Source organism: Heliangelus exortis, chromosome 1, assembly GCF_036169615.1.
Source record: "Heliangelus exortis chromosome 1, bHelExo1.hap1, whole genome shotgun sequence".
Taxonomy (NCBI): Eukaryota; Metazoa; Chordata; class Aves; order Apodiformes; family Trochilidae; genus Heliangelus; species Heliangelus exortis.
This window is the reverse complement of record NC_092422.1, coordinates 39,801,504-39,821,514: the sequence shown is the minus strand read 5'-3', so window position 1 is coordinate 39,821,514 and position 20,011 is coordinate 39,801,504. Positions and strand designations below refer to the sequence as shown.

Below are 20,011 nucleotides of genomic sequence, written 5' to 3'. Positions count from 1 at the left end.
TCTAAGTCAAATTTAATCATTATATTAGAAAATTTCATTGAACACAGCCCAAAAATTTCACAGGGCTTTTTTGTGTAGGTTCAAAAATGTTTATGGAACTATTATATCTTCAGAATAGTAAATTCTTTTAAAAGCTATTGAAATTATTATATCATTATAAAAATTACCTAAATATCAGCTCAAAGAGTCTTGGGTCACTGATGGTATTTTAAATTAAATCAGTGAGACCCTTAAGGGTAGCTGCAAGGAAAAATAGAAATTGTAAGGCAAGGAATTATTATTTTGTAAAGTAAGGGGAAAACAATTAATAAAAAAAATGTATTGCATCTGGTGAAGGATGATTTCACAATTACATATCTATCTCTGTGTTCATATATAATCAATATTTATTAAATTAATATTTTCTTCCCAGTCAAGTACCTGCATTCACGGATTTTGATTGTGAAAAAAAAAAGAACATTACAGATATAAAAATGTTAAATAGCAGTTTTACATAATTATCACTAATAAAAGCATAAGAATGGTATTTGTATACTCAAATTAATCCAGAAGATTTAGGTAGCCAAACCTTAATGAAAATCAGTATGAGGTGATAGACCATCTCCCTTTGCCTGCTGTGGAATTTCCAGTCATTGTATTAAATATTGTTAAATGGAACAAGTGAGAATTATTCAACATGATTCAATACCATACACCCTGAATTTGTAACTATCATCTCTAAATCACGTGATCACTAAATCAAAGTATCTTGCTGTGTCTTGAGCTAAATACCTGATTTAGACTCTGTACTTGTTGTCCTTTTTATATCCTGCAAAAGCTGCAGCAGTTTATTTCACATCTACACAGTAATTAATCTAATATCCCCTCATATTTAATAGTTACAATGGTTAATGTTTATACCTGAGGTAATTCCCATTGCACAGTGAAGAGGATTATCCACTTGATTAAAAATAAATCTTTTCACCCCTGCACTTGATTCTGCTCCTCCCTGGGGAAGCTGACCATAATTTCTTTCTTGCTATACCTCATACTACAAGCGATGAGCCCATTTTGCATGGCCAATGCTGCATGTAGCACTGAGCTTTTTAACAGGACAGTAATTCAGCTGATTTTTTCTAACCCAGCTCCATCTGGAAATAAATTTCTGTTGCTCAGCTATTGCAGCTAAAACCCAAAAGCCACCATACATCTCCCAGTGTTGTGACTCTTAACATGCTGCAGTTGTTCCTTTTATCCCAGAATATGGAATAAACTCAGCTGGAATGGTAGTAACTGTAGTAGTAACACATGGAAAATGGTTGCTAGAAGACAACCATCCAGTCCCAGGCACTGAGAAGCCTTGAAGTGGAAAAACCAAGAGGCAGGGACTGAAAAGCCCAAGGGCAGAGTTTGTGAGGCTGATTTAGGTATTCAAAGGAGACAGACACCTAGACTCGAATTTGCAGCAGCTGGCATGCTCAGCCAGCTAGGTCCCATACTAAATGCCAGTGTGAATCCTGACCCAAAGCCCCACAGGTGCCTGAACAGATTAGAAAGAAGTCATTAATCTGCAAGTAAGCTCCTAAATGTGACTCACCAGGAATGTAAATTTCCAAACATTTCATTGTACCTGGCTGCACATACTTCTTTCTATATTTTTGGGGGGGTGTTACAAATGTTAGACCATATCAAATGGATACATTTAAGGTGACTCAAAGGAAAGGCACCTTCCTCCTCAAGTGATAGGTTCCCCATGACTCATATATGTCTGCTTCAGAAACAATTGTATGTTTTGACTGTGATTCATAACTCTTTTTTTTTTTGCTTTTTTTTTTTGCTTACCAGCACACCCAACAACTCTGGGGGAGTAAGCTGGATTCTAGTCAGGCACGTATGTCATCAGTGAAGTTATTCTACCTCCAAGTTTCCCACTGGAATGCCAAATGCTGCCCTTATTTGCACCTTCACAACCCCACTGGAGACAAGGTGTCTATGCAATTGTAATAAATTGGCCTGAGAAAACCTTGCTGTTGGCAGTAACCAGTACAAGGTTTTCAATGCTGGCAGTTAAAAAGAAAAATATTTTTTTATGCCTAATCTGACAAAAACTGACACAAATTCACAGAGATGGAGCAAATAAAGAACTTGTACCCAGTATTTTTGCAATGCTTTATTTCAGAACTACATCTTCCCCCTCACCAATAAAAGCAGCTCTATAAATCAGCTCAGGATGAGCATTTGCCAGATGGCAATTTGTAAATCTTTATGGTTTGTAATGGATTTAAGAAAACTTTCTAAAGCGTCTGAAGAAAACTATGAAATATGCTGCTGTATTTCCACCCAAGAAATTATCACTGAAAGAACAGATCTAAGAATAACAACAGATGAGAAAATACTCATCATTTCCTATTCCATTAGGTTCCTATGGTAAAAAGTTAAAGCAGATTTTCTCTTGAATAAAGATGACCTCAGTTTTATTGCCCAGCTCTACCACAAGTCCATACGCACTGCAGCAACAGATACTGTGTTACGTGGCAGGGTGTGAGTAGATAAACAGGTCCATCTTATGGAAAGTGAAGAGTGACTTAGACAGGTTTATGGTTATATTTGGACTATATTTGAATTTGTGGGGGGAAAAAATTGTGACAGCTCCTGGTTTATATGTTATACAGTCAGATACCTACAGGTTCATTTGTAATACACTCAAACCTCAACTACTGTAACTACCTAGTACCTGTAATACTACAAATGTGGATATTTTTGTCAGCCATTCAAGAAGTAATTTCATAGGTTTTGGGTGAGATGGAGAATAGATTTTAGTAAGGTACCCAAAACTAAAACAGAGAATCAAAGGGATAATGAAAAATTCACTTATGTAATTTTTCCCAGGGCATTTAGAACAGTCCACTTTTTTAAAAAAAATATTTATTTATTTACATTCAGATTTCTGCTACAGGATCTTTTTCCTCCCTCTCTTTTTTATCGTTTGCTGTTTTATTAAGAATTCTCTCCACTTGCAAATGTCTCCCTACCATATGAGGTACATGTACATTATACCTACGTTGAGAATTACTAATTTAGGAAAATAATCCAACTTGAGCTCTTTAAGTTAACTACTGCTTACCACTTTCGTGTCTCCCTTTATATCTTCTCTCAGATTGCTAATGTAACTGAAAAGTGTGATGGCAAAACTGGACAAAGTATTCCTCTATTACTTATTTTCTAACGAAACTGAAAGTTTGGCACTTCCCTCTCAGTCCCCTCCCTCGTGCCAAAATGTTTGGAGACTGCATGCTCGTACGAAGCTCACAATTGCCTCCTCTTCCTGAAACACAGCTGCTCAACCGTGTACGTACTGCCCCTGTACTCAGCGCTGGTGAGGCCACACCTCATGTCCTGTGTCCAGTTCTGGGCCCCTCAGTTCAGGAAGGATATCGAGGTCCTGGAGCAGGTCCAAAGGAGGGCAACCAGGCTGGTGAAGGGACTCGAGCACAGATCCTATGAGGTGAGGCTGGGGGAGCTGGGGCTGTTCAGCCTGGAGAAGAGGAGGCTCAGAGGAGACCTCATCACTCTCTACAACTCCCTGAAAGGAGGTTGTAGCCAGGTGGGGGTTGGTCTCTTTTCCCAGGCAACTCTCAGCAAGACAAGAGGGCACGGTCTCAAGTTGTGCCAGGGGAGGTTTAGGTTGGACATTAGAAAGAATTTCTTTACCGAGAGGGTGATCGAGCAGTGGAATGGGCTGCCCCGGGAAGTGGATTCTCCATCCCTGGAGATATTTAAAAAGAGACTGGATGTGGCACTCAGTGCCATGGTCTGGGAATGGCAGCAGTAGTGGATCAAGGGCTGGACTTGATGATCTCTGAGGTCCCTTCCAACCCAGCCAATTCTATGATTCTATGATACGTGGCCCTGGTTTTATGCAATATGGAGTAAAATAACTTCATTTGGACTGTCAGTTAATGTCTTCTTTCCCAGGCCCAATGTCTACATCAGCTGTTCTAACAAGACCACGAAAAATTTAAGAGAACACTCCAGTTTAGTGTTCAGATAAACCATTGGCAGCAATTGGTTGGTTTACCCTTTGATCCCTAAATCTTTTTCAGTCAGAGGTTGAAGTGTGTTTTCATTTTAGTGTGACCTTCTACTCTGTTTCTAGATGGCATAGGTTTGGATTTGACTTTACTAGGCAGAGTTTGCTCTGTAGAAAATGATTAATATATTAAATTTTAGGACAATGCTGATATTATTGCTGTCACCAGTTAATCAATAGGAAAAGCATATGGCAGAAGTTTGGAACTGTCTAAATGTAGAAGAAAAAGTATGCCTTTTATCACTTCCATTGTGAAGCTAATTGTAAGTTAAATCTATTTATTTATTATTATTTTATTACCTTCTCTTGCTTTTGTTGCAAGGAATAAGAATCCTGTTAAGAAGAATTGAAAAATATCATAGTCACTGATCTACTTAATCATTCACTGAACAAAGGTATCTGCTTAGCAACTTGAACATGTATTTTGATCTTAAAATAAGAACTGGATAGAAAATAAAAAATAAAGGTATTTCAGAAAAAATGTATGCTATGAAAATATTCCTGTAGCCTAAATTCATTCCACATAATTTGATACCTAATACATAAATAAAGAGAAAATACAGTTCCAGGTAAAAACTGGAACTTCAGATCAGCTGAATTGCCCTCTGAATTACCACAGAATCACTGAATCATTACTAGATCACTGAATTCAACCAGAAACCCAGAAAAAACAACCAAACTACCATGCCCAGTAGTACATGTCCTGAAATGCCACATCTACATGTTTTTTCAATACCTCCAGGGGTGGTGACTTCACCACTTCCCTGGGCAGCCCATTCCAGTGCCTGGCTACTCTTTCTGTAAAGAAATTCTTCCTGATATCTATTCTAAAACTCCCCTCATGCAACTTCAGCCCATTTCCCTTAGTCCTATTGTTATTTACTTGAGAGAAGAGGCCAATCCCCCACCTCCCAACAACCTCCTTTCAGGGAGTTGTAGAGATCAATAAGGTCTCCTCTCACTCTCCTCCAAACTAAACATTTTCAGTTCCCTCAGCCTCTCCTCACAGGATTTGTTCTCCACAGCCTTCCCCAGTTTGGTTGCCCTTCTCTGACCTTGCTCCAGTATCTCAAGGTCCCTCTTGTAGTGAGGGGTCCAGAACTGAACACAGGACTCGAGATGCAGCCTCACCAGTGCTGAGTACAGGGGCAGGATCACTTCAGATGCCCATCTTCATCCATTTGGACTTCCAGTATGACCTGAAGTTAGGTATGCAGAGTCATGTAGGATGAAATCATATTTATGTGCTTATATTTCTAAAGCTTTTCCGGGATGTCCATGTCTTTGTATTATTTTTAGTGTTTTAGTTTGAACAAAGAAAATATTGATCATTTAAAGAAAAGTTATTAATAGTCATGTAACAATTCTTTATGTCGTGAAGTCATAGACAACAATAAATGAAGTACCCACAATTTCCATAAGAAGCTACAAGCTTCCCCTAGCAATGATTTTTGGCATTCAAGATACTTGCTGTGGATGCAGAGAAATAAAACAGAGTCGCAGATCTTCCATTGGTAATAAATCATTCCATAAATAAACATTTGCTCTGTTTCCTTCTTAAGAAAATTACCTTTAGTGCTTGGAAAGATTTTCCAGTATATATATTGGAAAGGTCAATCTGTCCTAACCTTTTCTGAAGAAAAAGAAGGAAAATGTTAGGAACAAAATAAGACATCCTGTATCTAATGGCACTGTTTGCAAACACCACATAGCAGCAGACTGAAGAACTGCAATATAAAGTTATCAATTAATTTTGTTGTAACTGTATGCACCTGTGAACAACTGCTTAATTAAAGAGACAAACAGAAATCTCTCGCAATAATGCTTCAAATTACTTGCATTTATGTGACTCAAATTACTTTCATTTATGTGACTCAAATTAGTTGGAGGGGATAAATACAATTGGAAAGTTGCCATGTGGACTTCTGGAAATAAAGAAAAGAGAGAACTGAAAAGATACAAAACCAAGTGGGAGGACTCAGGCAGATGAATGCAGATAATTCTCAGAGATTCATAGGCCTATGCAAACAGAGAAGATAAAAGAAAAAAAATCTGTGTAAATATATATAAATACCTCGTTTACTGTCACGGAGCTCTGCTTTCACAGACAGGAATATTAAGGGGATTGTTTTTGGCAGCACACTCACAGGGCTCAGATTTTCTTTAATTTTCCAGTCAGATCTTTTCATCCAATTCCCTTTGCTTTTAGGGAGTGGCAGAGGTGTTTGCTGCTATTGCAGACACACTGAAGTGTCTCACCTACCCTTTAAATGTTCCTCTAGATAGGAACAGTTCTTCCATAGTCTCTGACATATCTGCAAACCTGAATGGCTCAGATACCCTGGGGGTGTTTGGATCAGGAGCACATTTCTGACACAAATCTCCTGACTCCCTGTTCCATGCTATGGTTCCCATCCCAAGGCCATCCCAGAGCATGTGAACAGTGCTTTTTTGGGGGGAAGAAAATAAACTGGAAGATGCTCTCCGCAGGGGCTCTTCAAATGAATGTTCATTCTTTGGGACCAGATTAGACATAGCTCAAAGTAAAAAAAAAAAAGAAAAAAAAGTGAGATGCCTGTGTTGTGGACATTGGGTCTTGAGTGCTGTGAGAGAGCTCCTCTTGGTTTTTACTGCCTCCTGATGAGAAATAGCCCACGGCATTTAAAATGGCACCAGGCACATTAAGCAATTGAATTCCATTCAATTCCACTTTCATGTGCCCGTTTCAGCACAGGATTTACACCTATGGATGTGCAAGTCAGTTGCTGAAAATGTCTTATTCTCATCTTCACATGCAGTTCAGTGCTGATCAGTAGTCTCAGAAAAGCCTACTGCTGACAGCCCTTGTCTACAATGGGACATTTTATTAACACTGAATGATCGACACTGGGGGCCAGTTAAACAAATCAGACTTCCCTTCTTCTGAGAGAGCTCATCTAAAACTTGTGACAGGGATTAGAAATTAAATAGATTACTCTTGCAATACTTTCAATTGTAGGGTCCAAAATCTGTTTGATGTATTGTTTGTTAAATCAGTCTTCTAAACAAAACCTTTTATCTGAGTTCACACTCAGGCACTCTGTTCCTAAAGAGTGGTCAAATACACCTGACTTAGTATTTGGGTCAATGATTTCTACATGTACAATGCAACTGAACAGGGGAATATTTTTCCAGGTGAAGCAGGGAGCAAATGCCCAGGGCAGAGGAGAGAACAGGAGCTGCTGAAAGCAACAAGCCAAAATGATTATTTGCTGTGGAAATAATAATCATTAAACCAGCTACACTTTTAGAAATATTCAACAAAGGCATCAGTTGTTTTTCTCTCTCCCTCTCTGGAATTCTTGCTAGCATAATGGTTTATAGCAGATAGGTTATCAATATTCAAATAAAAAAGTTTCTCTCTTTAAAATTCTGAGAAGTTGACATTTAAAGGAATTTTATTAAGACAGAATTATGCATAACTTTTGAAATAATACCTACCCATTTGAGGGAGAAGGGCTACCAATATATGTTGGATGTTTATTAGACCATTTTTACTACATTATTATACTAAAAATATCATGTATCTGTTTTTCTTCCCTTTCTTTCCCTCTTTACTTTTGATTTCCTTAATTTTTTCTATTTCTCATTTTTTATAACTGTAACCTGAAGATCTCAAGTTTATTCATAGTAACTGATTTGTTTTTTACTTTCATTTGAAATTTTTCATTTCTAGCAAGGTCGTAAGATATGCCCAACTACCCCAATTGCTATTTGCCTTCCCCCAGAACCAGAAATGCAAATCATGCAGGTAAAGGCAAGGGATACAAATAGATTTGTTAGGTAGCCCAATCTGGCTATAAAAATCTACCTGTGACCTAGAGGACAAAACTCCTCACACTTCTAATTGAAGTCAACTACCCAGCTGACAGGCAAATATGCTTTTGAGGGCTCTTTTGCTGCTGTGGTGATAGCATCTTGAGGTTGTTCCCAGATGGAGGGGAGGGAGGTAGAAGTGAGAGTCAGGGAGTGTGACAGTCGCTCATCTATCTTGGAAACACTGAGGCCCTAGGAAATATGAATTAAATTAGGCTGTGCTTTCATGAACACTTTAATCTAACTTAAGTATGAAACACCACAAAAGGAGACGATCCCTCCATCCTTCCCACCTCAGCTGCCCGTTCCTACCTTGCCCTTGTGCCAGCAGGTGAGATAATATGGCTACCTTGTAAGCTGGATCTGGGAACTGATCCAACATCCAGCCTCCTAAATATTTAAACTTTTTAGCTGAATCAGTCCTTTATGAGTAAATATTAAGGGGGGATGAGGGGGCAGTGGGGGAGAGGAGGGGTGTAGAATATACAGGCAGAAGAAGGGTTGAGGGAATCACCACATTCAGTTCTAGCTTGGGCTTAGACCATCTGAAAGATGTTGGTGAAGTGCAGCACAGACAGTGAGCACTGCACTTCATGGGCAGCAAGGATGTGGTCCCAGGATAACATCAGGGACAGCTGCCACTTTCAGCTCTTGTTGCAGTACTTGTTAAGGTTAATCAAACTGATGTAAACCACATTTCAGTATCAAAGATGTATTTTGATAGTGCTGAGCATTTTAAACTCAGTCTTGAAGTTAATAGCTTCCTTTTTCTATTGTTTTCTGTTTTGTCAACTTAGAGTTCATATATGAAACCACCAACAGCTTGTCACAAACTGAAGGCAGAAGGAAATACACAAACCTAGAGTGAAATCCTTTAAACCACAAATGCCTATAATGTATATATGAGCTACCTTTATAGATGCTTCTAGAGTGCAATTAATTTGATTTTAAAACTTAAGCCTACAGTAGGTCAGGTGAATAGTAGAATAGAAACATGTTTCTCTGCATTGACTGTGAAGGATGGTTGGATAAATAGGTGACTACAGTGCAGACATCAAAAGCTTCATACCAAGAATTCTGTCACTGAATACAAAATTTGTTCTTAACTATCGCCTTCGTTGTGGCAATATCTAATAAAACAAAAGAGAATAGAGAAAACCTTAATCATCATGTTTGTGTGATATTTTACCCATGATATCCAAATCTAATACAAATTAAATAGAATTTTTACAAAAATTTTTATATGTTCCCACTATTTTTAACTTCTCTAAGTATGCTCACCTTTCTGCCCAAAGCATATTCCAAATGCAATGGTCACATTAGAAGCAATAAATGAATGAAAAATGCAAAGTAAATTTTTCAGTTCTTCAGCAAAGACTTCTGTTAATTTTCTCTTCAAGTGCTAAATAAAACAGTGGTTTGAATAGATTTGGCAGGAAAAAAAATCTTACTTAAGACAGTTCAACTGCAATGCCAATTTCTTTTCAATAATATATTGATTCCTTCTTGGAAAATATTACTTCAATCTAAGTTTTGAAATTGAAAATCTGGTTTGAATGTCAAAATAATGTTTGTTCAATGTTCTGTTTTCAGAATGTTTTTTTGCTACAAAGGCATTTCACCATTATTCTTCCTGATTTCTTTATCTGAATAAAAAAGGAGGAGAAAAAAACTTTGATGCATTGTCATGCTGTGATGGGATATGTTTTTTGAAGTCTGTGCATTGCCTTATTGGTCTTTATTATTTAAATTCCTGGTTTAAATTTATATGATGAATTGAAGTCTGGGGGGTTGTACCCATAGTAAATGTAATCCAGCCAGTACTTTGGAGTTTGCTGCTACCCATATTACTTTTGATTTGTGTGGCAAATCTCCAGGTTTGAAGTTTCATTGCAAGTGCCTGAAATCGGAGTAGGATGAGCGTTGTTATTTTCATTGTTTGGAAAACAAAAATGTACCTCTGATAATTTTTGTCTTTGATTACTGCTTCTTCAAAGGATTTAAAACAGAATGAAAGCCTTTGAAAATTTTAGAGATGAAGAGACATGAGAGTTATTCTGTATGCACCAGATAAACAGATGTCTTAGCTTTCAAACTAAACCCAGAAAATATAATCACAAGCTTCATCAGAAACAGATAACAATCTAGGTGCACAGTACTTTACATTTTACTAATGTGCAATGGGAGAAATAATAATACTACTTCCTTCACTTGTCTAAATATTTGTTTCAGACTAACAGCTCAAAAAACATGTTGGTAATAGCAAACAAAATATGATAAATTCCTTTGAGGGGAAAATATTCTCAGCATAATGTCATTATAAGCACAAGTAAACACACTTTGAAATGTATTTGCAAATAAGTAAGACACTCACAATGCTGAAGGTATTAAACTGTGAATTCCCAAATTAATAGGTATCAAATGTCATGAGTGCTTTTTATCCTGTATTAGAATCACATTGAAAAGCCCCAATAAACTTAAGTTGAAGTTGTAATCATCCAAAGGATGATTACATGACAGGGCTCATTCTTAATATGTGGAAAAATGCCAGCTTGAAAATGTGTAAAAAGGTTAAGAAACAGCTGATGGTGTGCATTTCTAAGCCAGTCTCTGCAAAATAACTTCCATGAAACCCTAAAATAAGGGTAGCTTTAAATCACCCAAAGAAGAATCATATAAGAAAACATTGTGGTGTTTCTTACACTCCTCTTTTTTCATAGTACTCAGGATGTTAAACAACTGTGTGCACCTGAACTGTAGATAATGGGTAGGGTAGGGAAAGCCATGGGACACCTGGCTCAATTGAGCAGAGAAAAGACTAAAGGAATTCTGGTTCAGTTTATGGGTTCCTTAGGCTTTGTTACAAAGAAGAAAGTGATTTTTGTAGTTCCTAAACAAGTTCCTTCATTTACAAAATGGCATGCCCCTACATCATAAGGTCAGTTTCCTCCTTACAGTGGAAGCAAAGGGAAGTATGGACAATAGACAGTACTCTAGTTCACCAGCAGAAAATATAGTTCAAAAAAGAAAGTATAGATATAGAAGTTGCACTTGTTCCCACTGCAGAAAATAATAATTTTAAAAGTGTTCACAAATTACAGAAGAAATAGTGCAAATAAAAAGGAAAAATAAACAGGGAAATTCAGGGATGAACCAAGGTACGTCAAAATAAGATATATCAAAGGCAACATGCTAGAGGGAAGAGATGCCATCCAGGGGGACCTTGACAGGCTCAAGAAATGGGCTCATCCAAACTGCATGAAGTTCAACATTGGCAAGTGCAAGGTTCTACCCCTGGGTCAAGGCAATCCCATGCATGGATACAGGTTGGGAGGAGAAAGGATTGTAAAGAGCCATGAGAAGAAGGACTTGGGGATGATGGTGGACCAGAAGCTCAACATGAGCTGTCATTGTGCACTTGCAGTCCAGAAATCCAACCAGGTCCTGGGCTGCATCAAAAGCACAGACAGCTGGCTGAGGGAGGTGATTCTCCCCCTCTGCTCTGCTCTTGTGAGACCCCACCTGGAGCACTGTGTCCAGTTCTGGAATCCCCAGCTTAAGAAGGACATAGAGCTCCTGGAATGTGTCCAGAGGAGAGAAACTAAAATGTTTAGAGGGCTGGAGCACCTCCCCTGTGAAGACATACTAAAGAAGTTGGGGTTGTTCAGCCTGGACAAGAGGACTCTTACAGCAGCCTTCCAATATCTGAAGGTGACCTACAGGAAAGCTGGGGTAGGGATTTTTACATGGGTGTGTAGGAAGAGGACAAGGGGAAATGGTTTCAGACTTCAAGGGGGGAGATTTAGGTTAGACATTAGGAAGAAATTCTTTCATTTGAGAGTGGTGAGACACTGGAACAGATTGCCCAGGGAAGTTGTGGCTGCCCCCTCCCTGGAAGTGTTCAAGGCCAGGTTGGATGGGGCCTTGAGCAACCTGGTCTGGTGGGAGGTGTCCCTGTCCATGCAGGGGGCTGGAACTAGATGATCTTTAAGGTCCCTTCCAACCCAAACTATTCTATGTTTCTATGATTCTATGAAATATATGAATAGTATGTACATCAGGTGTCTCTCTAAGTTTTGAGATCCAGATGTTGCCGTTAAGGTGCAAAGTTAGGCTGAACAAGACTTGAGTATTAACATAACTTTTAAAATTTAAAAGCATTTGTATTCTGAAAGGCATTAGGTAGAAATTATGATCAGAGAACAGCCAACACATGAGTATTTCAAGACTATACTATAAGACATAAGATTGAGTGGTACAATTTTTAGGCTTACATTAGTAACTAATTATGATTCTTGCTCTGATGTATCCACTGTTCAATGGGTGGACCTGGAATACAGATTGTAAAAAGTGGAAAAATAATGAGACTGGGGAGAATTAAAAGTATTTGTGACCAAATATATTTGATTTGGATTAAATTTTTAGTTAAAGGCAAGGTGATATATTCAAACCCCTGGTCTTCTAATGACTGCTTCATTGTGGCACTCCCATCTAGCCCTCAAAGGAAAACTATCTTCATGGTGGCACCCACAGCTATGTCTACACTGCTACTTCTAGAGACTGATCCCTGACAACCAGCCCACATGGCAGGGACTGATTCACCACCACTATGTTTTGGGCCAGCTTCTCTAATCAAACTCCTTGGGTTGGCGATAATTTCTTTTCTGTAAAGACTCCCTGTGGCTCTTATAATGCATTTCTACTTTTGTTTGTGTATTTTCAGTTTGAAGGGTCTGAACTGATGTAAGAACTTGTGTCGCCATCAACAAGATTAATGGTTTTATAACATAAAGCTGAGAGAAACTGTATTGTGCCTGAGGATGCTTAAGAATGAAAAACCTCTTGGGAGGATGTTGGAGCACTGCTGAGGGAGAAGGGGTAACATGTTGTGTGGTTTGGACATTCAGTAAAGATCCACCGGGTGAATTATTCTCAGATGAATGCCTCCAGTCTTTGTCTTTGATAGAGTCAGTTGTAGTGCAAAATGATAAGGTAGGTAACAGTTGATTAGTGTGAATGATTGAGTGTCCAGCTCCTTGCCTACTTCTTTTGTTTTTCAGTAAATATATATACCTTTAGGCCTGATTCTGACCTCGATTTACACTTATATAAATTAAGCAAAATTCCAGTTGTGTTCATATCAATGTAGAAAAGTAACTGCTTTGAGTCAAAGCCCTTGTGGATACTATATTTTGTCTGCTATCATATCTCAGACTATTTAGGAACTATTTTATTCATAAAACATATACATCAGATATTTAATAATTCAAATTGTAGGTGGCATATATATGAAACTGAACAGTAAAGTTCAGTTTATGTTACCCTTTGTGTCTGTCTTCTGCTTACCCTCCTTTTTTGTATTGGTGTGCCCTCATTTCCTTCTGCCTCTCTGTAGATCCCACTGTCCAGTTCCTTTTGACACCATCTTGGCCTATTGTCAGTTAAACATAAAACTGAATTCTTAAGGGAGATCTTTTCCAGTTCTGGGAGCTCTGAAACAGCTAAGCTTCATTTCAAGACTGGTTCATTTTGTTTATTTTGTTCTGTTTGCAAGCAAATGTCTAGCCTGTATACAGAGAGAGGAATGGTAGAAAATAACTCTGCATATAAATTCCTATTTATCGAAAATGAAACTATTATAGCAACATAAAAATCAATGTTTGTCCAATTATTTTCTGCAGGCAGTACAGTACATTGCAACATAGTTTCTCATTAGATTAAATCAAAACTGTTCTTAAATACCATTTTACCAGCTGTTACTGAATAAAGGGTGAAACAAACAGTTTGTAGTATCAGATATGTAGCTTTCTGGCACACATCTTTGCCAGCTTTACAACAGCTGTGTATAATGAGAAAAAGAAACAAATGCCCTCGATGGTTATTCTTCATTTTTATTTAAAATCACCTTTTATTTTCCCTGAAGTAGCATCCTATATTTGTGCTAGCATAAAAAGAACCCATTGCTAATAAAAATGCATCAAATTTCATAAACTAATTCTTAGATTTTCTCTCAATTATTAGTAGAAGATAATGAAAATACTCTCACTAGAAATCTTCTTCAGTCAGCTTAGGAAGACAGCTTTGTATTTTTGCTTTGGGTATTTTTGGGGTATTTTTTTGGGCAGTATTTTTTCCCCAGAGAATACCATACAGCCTGGACAAAGATTCCTAGCACATACAGACTGCCAGGTCTCTGCCAGAGACATATTCAGATGTCTCTGAAGCTTGAGACCTCTTGAGTTTCTGGATGCTGCGACTCCCCAAACTGATGTCAGCCTATTCAGTATAATTTATACCTGATCCCTGATTTCAGAGGGGCCCTTCTGTGAGCTGCAAACAGTGGAAACAGCCCAAATTCTGTTTGGGCTCAATTTCCATTTGTTGCTGCAAAATGACAATGAGGCTGTTGCCTGCTTCAGCCTAGCAGGAAATATAATTGCAGGGCCAGGGAAGGAGCATCCCAATAGCACAAGAAATCCTCAGCCACAGGACAAGTTATAGATCCTCTTCTGTGTGTTAATTCTGGATCTAAACACTCATTCCTCCTCTTGTTTTGTATAATTATTTTGCCTTCTGGTTTACTTCCCTGTTTGCAAAATAAGTTAATAAAAATAATAATAATATTTAGCTTTTTCAGGAGGTGTTTTTTGTTTGTTTTTGCTAATGAATGTAAAGCAAGAGAATGTTATTATTTGACAGTGTGGGGGTGAGAAGAGTAGACTTTGATGAACTAAGACTAAAAACTGTAAAAGGTTTGGGAATGAGAAATTGGAGATCACTAAAAAGAGGTAGAGAGAAGAATCTCAAAGAAAATAGAAAGTGAGGAAGGCATAAGAAAAGCAAAGCAGAACTGTACAGGGGTGGTATATTTGTCAAAAGGAAAATGTCAGGAAAAACATTCTTGTTAAAGAAATGAGTATAACTGGAGAGAAAAGATAAAACCCTAAAGAAAAATGAAAGAAACTGAATACGAGATACTGAGTAGAACAGAACAGTTTTGACACAATCATATTAATTAAGAAGGAAGCTGGCAGTTTACAGATTCCCCCGCAATCTATGGCAACAACACAGGGACCACGGCTTCCACTGGTTGTGGGTGAAATCTCAACCCTGATGACGAAAAAGGTAAAATTCAAATTACCTCCAGCAGACCCAAGGTTTTGTGCCTTGAAACTTGGACTGCTCACAGGCAAACCAGATGATTAAGTAAAATAATGTAATATACACACACAATAATGAAACGTAAATATTTAAATATGTATTTAAAAATACCCAACTCTGAAAAAATGAAAGGAACATAATAAAACAAAATTGACTCAAAATCAATCCTGCTAGAAAAATTAAAAAAGAATCTTTTAAAATTCTTTTAAAATTCTTAGAATTCTTTTAAAATTAAAAGAATCTATATAATGCTATACACTTAGGTAAAATTATATAAAAATAAATAATACAAGTTCCCTGCCCTGGAGTGATTTCATTCTTAATAACTCATGAGAAATAAATGCAAGGAAAACTTAAACGGGTAGAAGGAAAGAAAACATAAGGAACAATAATTTAAAAGTGGAAAAATTCTAGCTGGCAGAAAAATTGGAAAACAAGGTATAATCTAGGAACCATGTTAAGTTTCAAGCAAGACCGCTTTTCAGAAACCTCCTGTACTTTGTGCAAATTTCAAGTGCGCTTGTATCACCTGAACTATATCATAATTAAGAAATTTTACTTTTTTACCTACCCATCTAAGTTTATAAAATTTTTCAAGATTGCCTCATTTATTTTCCTCCTGGAAGATTTGGTTTTCTTAAGAAGTTCTTCAAAATCTTTGAAAGAAAAGATCCTCATTCAAATAAAAAATCTATACTCCACCCTGAGCAGTGGTTTTCTGTGCAGGTAATTAATATTTGCATGCGGTTTTAAAGTCCAATTATTTTACTGAACATTGATTAATTTCAAACAGGAGATCAGTAGATGGATTTTAAAAAAAACAAAAACACACACCTTTGTTAGAACAATATCAAGATAGGTGTCCTGTCAGCTGCCCAAATTTGCTGGCTAGTGCAAGTGTTATGAATTAATGTTCGTAAATGATGAACCCTTTTTAAAATCCCCAAGTAGCTATTGTCTACATTGTAACCTCTAAATATTTTTAAACACATGTTTTATGGAATTGTTTATGAGAGATTTGGAAAGGCAGGGCTCAGAGAGAGACCTTCCTTGACGGAACAGTTCCTGGAGGACCTTCAGGCATTCTTTACTGTGATAGGACATCACAGGAAACGTTTTAACTCAGTTCCAAAGCTATTCCTTGCTCATAATTACCTGCTACAGCAAAAATTTGGAAAATGGCCTCTACGTAGTCACTGGCACCTGTCTAACCACTAGGAAGATTGTAGATATCTCTTCCTCACATGGGAGAAAACTGGACATTGGAGAGAGGAGACTGAAAGAGCAAGCTAAACATCTTAAACATTACAAGTATGGTGGAAAAGGAAAGTAGAAATCTGATAGTTCTTTGGATCCTAGAAGACTTTCTCCAGATTTAAAGCTTTGCGATGTATAATCCAGGAGAGATGGGAAGCTAAAATTTCAGAAAGAAGACAGATTTAGATTTAGTTACTGTGTGAACCAATGGAGGAATAAAAATCACTACATACCAGTGAGGTATTTTAATAAAAACCTTGAATTAATTTAACCTGTAGACTGGTTCATGATGAATAATACTTTTCTGTAAAAGTGAACCCACATGCTTCCAATATTATACCAAATTAAAGTTTTATTCATCTAATCTAAAAAGAGGTACTCTTTGAAAGATTAACTCCAATATCTTTAAGCACTGGCTTAATACCCAGCTTATACATAGTGTTCTTAAAAAGTCATTAGAACAATTTTACTGCACAGTCATGCTTCATGTACATTTTTTTAATACCATTCTTGATGCCTCAAGATTCTTCCCTTGCACTAAATCATTTGAAACTTTAAACCTCACCTTGTCTGCTTCTAGATTCGTGGTGATTGTATTAGCATCTCAGTGTATGGCACTGAAAAACTGAATCATATTGGGAAATATTTTTAACAATTGCAATTTAAACATGACCATTAAATTCACATAAATTACGGCTTTGTAGTAGATGAGGTATAATAAAGAGTAATAACAACAATGATGATAATTTGAGATTTAAGGAGTATACATTGTGATGAAAAAATCTGAAAAAAAAATTCAATTTTTAAGCATTGTAGGGACAAATTACATTTGAAGCATGTTTTGAACTCAGCTGGGAAACGGATCTTTAATTCCTGTGTCTTTCTCACTGAATCTAATGACAAGTATCCCAAAATAGAAGAGTGATTACTTAGGTCCTTTGTCTCACAACAGCTTTTTATCTTCACATTCATCTTCTCAAAGGTCTTAAAACTACTAGATGCATATAGTCAGAAGTAATGTTACACTCACCCCCCCAGTCAGTATACCTTTGCCTGTACTTTTTCAATTTCAGTCTCCTTTACCTTCTCATTGCTGACTGTCAGTCTGATCTCTATGCTTGTAATACCCCTTCTTATTCCTTTATGATTAATGTTATCAGTATCAAAGCAGTAGTGCCACGAAAATAAAGAATTACAATGCTAGGATTGCATTTGTAGAGCTAAAATAACATATTTTTCTGCATATCTCCAGCAGGTAAGGTGGCCCTGGGCAGCAGTTCATTTTCTGTGGTCCTAAGTACAATTTGCCTTTATGTTGTTAGCAGCACGGTACTTGCCTGATTGGTTTGACCAAGGAAGGTGATTAACATTGCAGGCTTACAATATATCTATTTAATGCTTTAAACACTGGTTTAAAAGCATAACAGGTAAGTTGCAAAACAAAAGCTGTTCATACATACTTCATAGTAGTATGCTCATGTACACTGCAGCCCCTGTTTAAGTAAAACTGATGCCATAGCTCTGTAGCAGTAATGCTTCTCTTTTGCTTGGTTATTCAGCGTTCCAAAAAAACTGCTCTGTCACAGCAGAGGAAGCTGATTCTGAGAGGAAGCTTTTTCTTTTCATTTTAATACTGTCTTGGAGACCAACTTTTTAGTTTGTTTTCTAATTAGACACTCCCAAAGATCAAGAAATAGAAAACTTGCTTCATCTTTAAACAGCTGGGTTCCCAGCTGGGTTTGTGTAATGACTTCACTAATTTCCTTTCTTTTAATGTGTTTGTTTTCTATTGGTGAGATGCATTGTTTGGAGTTTGAGTTCCTTTGCAAACAGTACTGCTTCCGCTGTTTTAGTTATCCTGCAGTTGATTCTGTAGCTCTGATTTATGAGCTAACCTATTTTATCCAAGTCTGCTTTATGATGATCTGTAATGTTTTTTAGGCTTTCTAGTTTTTCAGCTGATGTTTAGTTTGCAGGGATTTAAAAAGCATTCTTCCAAGATATCATTAGAAGTTAGCAGAATGCTTTCATATATAACAAAATATCTTTAGGCTAATTTGCTGGGAACTTTAACACCCTCATTAGCAGCTTTCTGTGTGTGGCTTAACAATCTTACATGTTTGCTGTTCACAAGTCCTAACTTCTGATTAAGGGGATTCTGTTGGAGTTTAGGGTCGAGAAAAAAAACGATGGTTTAAACCTTTGGGGAAAGTAGCACTATAAAACTGTAAGATTTTCAGATTGTCATTAAAATTTCTCTTTTTATGAAATTGTATTTTCTACTGTGAGAGACACACTGCACTCCATGACAAAACTGTATACATTATGTGTTTTGGTATTTCTAATCATAAGCAATGACTTAATTTTGCAATGATAATATTTTATGAGTATGTGTGTGAATTTGATGTTTTGCAGAGGTCTAACAAAGCAGGAAAATCTCCTTCTGAAAAGTTGTCATTTTCCTTCTCAGAGTACAGGTGTCTACAGCTTTAATACTATCCTGCACAATTCTTAGTACTCTATTTTCATTTTTTAGCTGTATTAATTACACTTCCTATTCTTATTTCATAGAAGGGAAGATGGAAAGAGAGCAAAACCAATGTTTTGTTATGTGAATGACAAAACTCTGCTTGTGTTAATTTGTAGTATTCTTCTTTGGAACAATCTTGAAATTGCCCCTTTTTTCCTCTCACAGGATTCACATATTTGTATGTATTTTGCTTTTAAGGAATCTGTATTTCCTGCCTGAGAGATCTTTTTCCCTGAATTCAGAGAAGACAGTCAGTGGAACAGGAGGAGTTTCAGGGGTCTGGCTGACATAGCCAAAAGAGCAGATCTGAAACGCCTTTCAGAAAGTACCAAGCAACAGAAATAGTCTGAGGCAGAATCACAGCCCTTTCGCTGACAAGTGTCTCTCCTCTCTGGGCAGATCCCAATGATGCCTGCTCAGCTCTTAACATTACAGCCAGAGCCAGACAGTGGAAGAAGTTTTACTTGAACACTGTCAAGGTGGAAACTGTTTACTATGAGCTTTGAAGGCAAGTTCAGGCACTTTTCTTTTTTGTTCCTATCAGCTTGTTGCCGCCAGTTGCAAACTTAAACTGCCCTTCAGCTGTCCATGCTGCTTTTCTTCCTTGTTCCCCCATACACCAACACTTTGCTCTCAGTTTTGATCTGATGAAGGTAGATTTTACCTGAAGTTATTCTGACTGGACACAAGGAAAAGCTGAGGACAGTCCCAAGACAAATAAAAATCCTTCTAATAATTTTGTCGAATGAGCACAAAGGCCATATTTTGAATTTCTGTAATTTAAATTCTGTGGACCACGATCCTGCTGAATCTCATGTGTCACTCCAGGAACTTGACTGATTTCTCATAGCTACTATTTATATAACATCTGTATTGTGAAGTTTTTAGAGAACCCTCATGGCAATACACTCTGCCACTTTACAAAATAAATTTATCTGGAGATTATAAAAAACTCAAGAGTAAAATTATAGTGTTCTTTAATGTACTGTGCAGCCAGCTCTATGAAGTATAGAAACATTTTTTTCTTCCACACCACATGAATTGTGTTTCTAAATATTTGGAGTGGTATATAATCATAGCCACTACTGTAAAAGACAGAATTCTCCTGTGAGATACTAATGTTCTATTTATAATTTATT

General features: G+C 37.1%; 1 long non-coding RNA gene across 1 annotated transcript in view; it reads left to right on the top strand.

Moving 5' to 3' along the window:
* Nucleotides 1-4,244: 4,244 nt before the first annotated feature.
* LOC139791815 (uncharacterized) overlaps nucleotides 4,245-20,011 on the top strand; it is a 70,705-nt gene continuing 54,938 nt past the window's right edge. Inside the window, exon 1 of the long non-coding RNA XR_011724032.1 lies at nucleotides 4,245-4,332. This is a non-coding gene — a long non-coding RNA (uncharacterized lncRNA). The remainder of the gene's footprint in view (nucleotides 4,333-20,011) is intronic.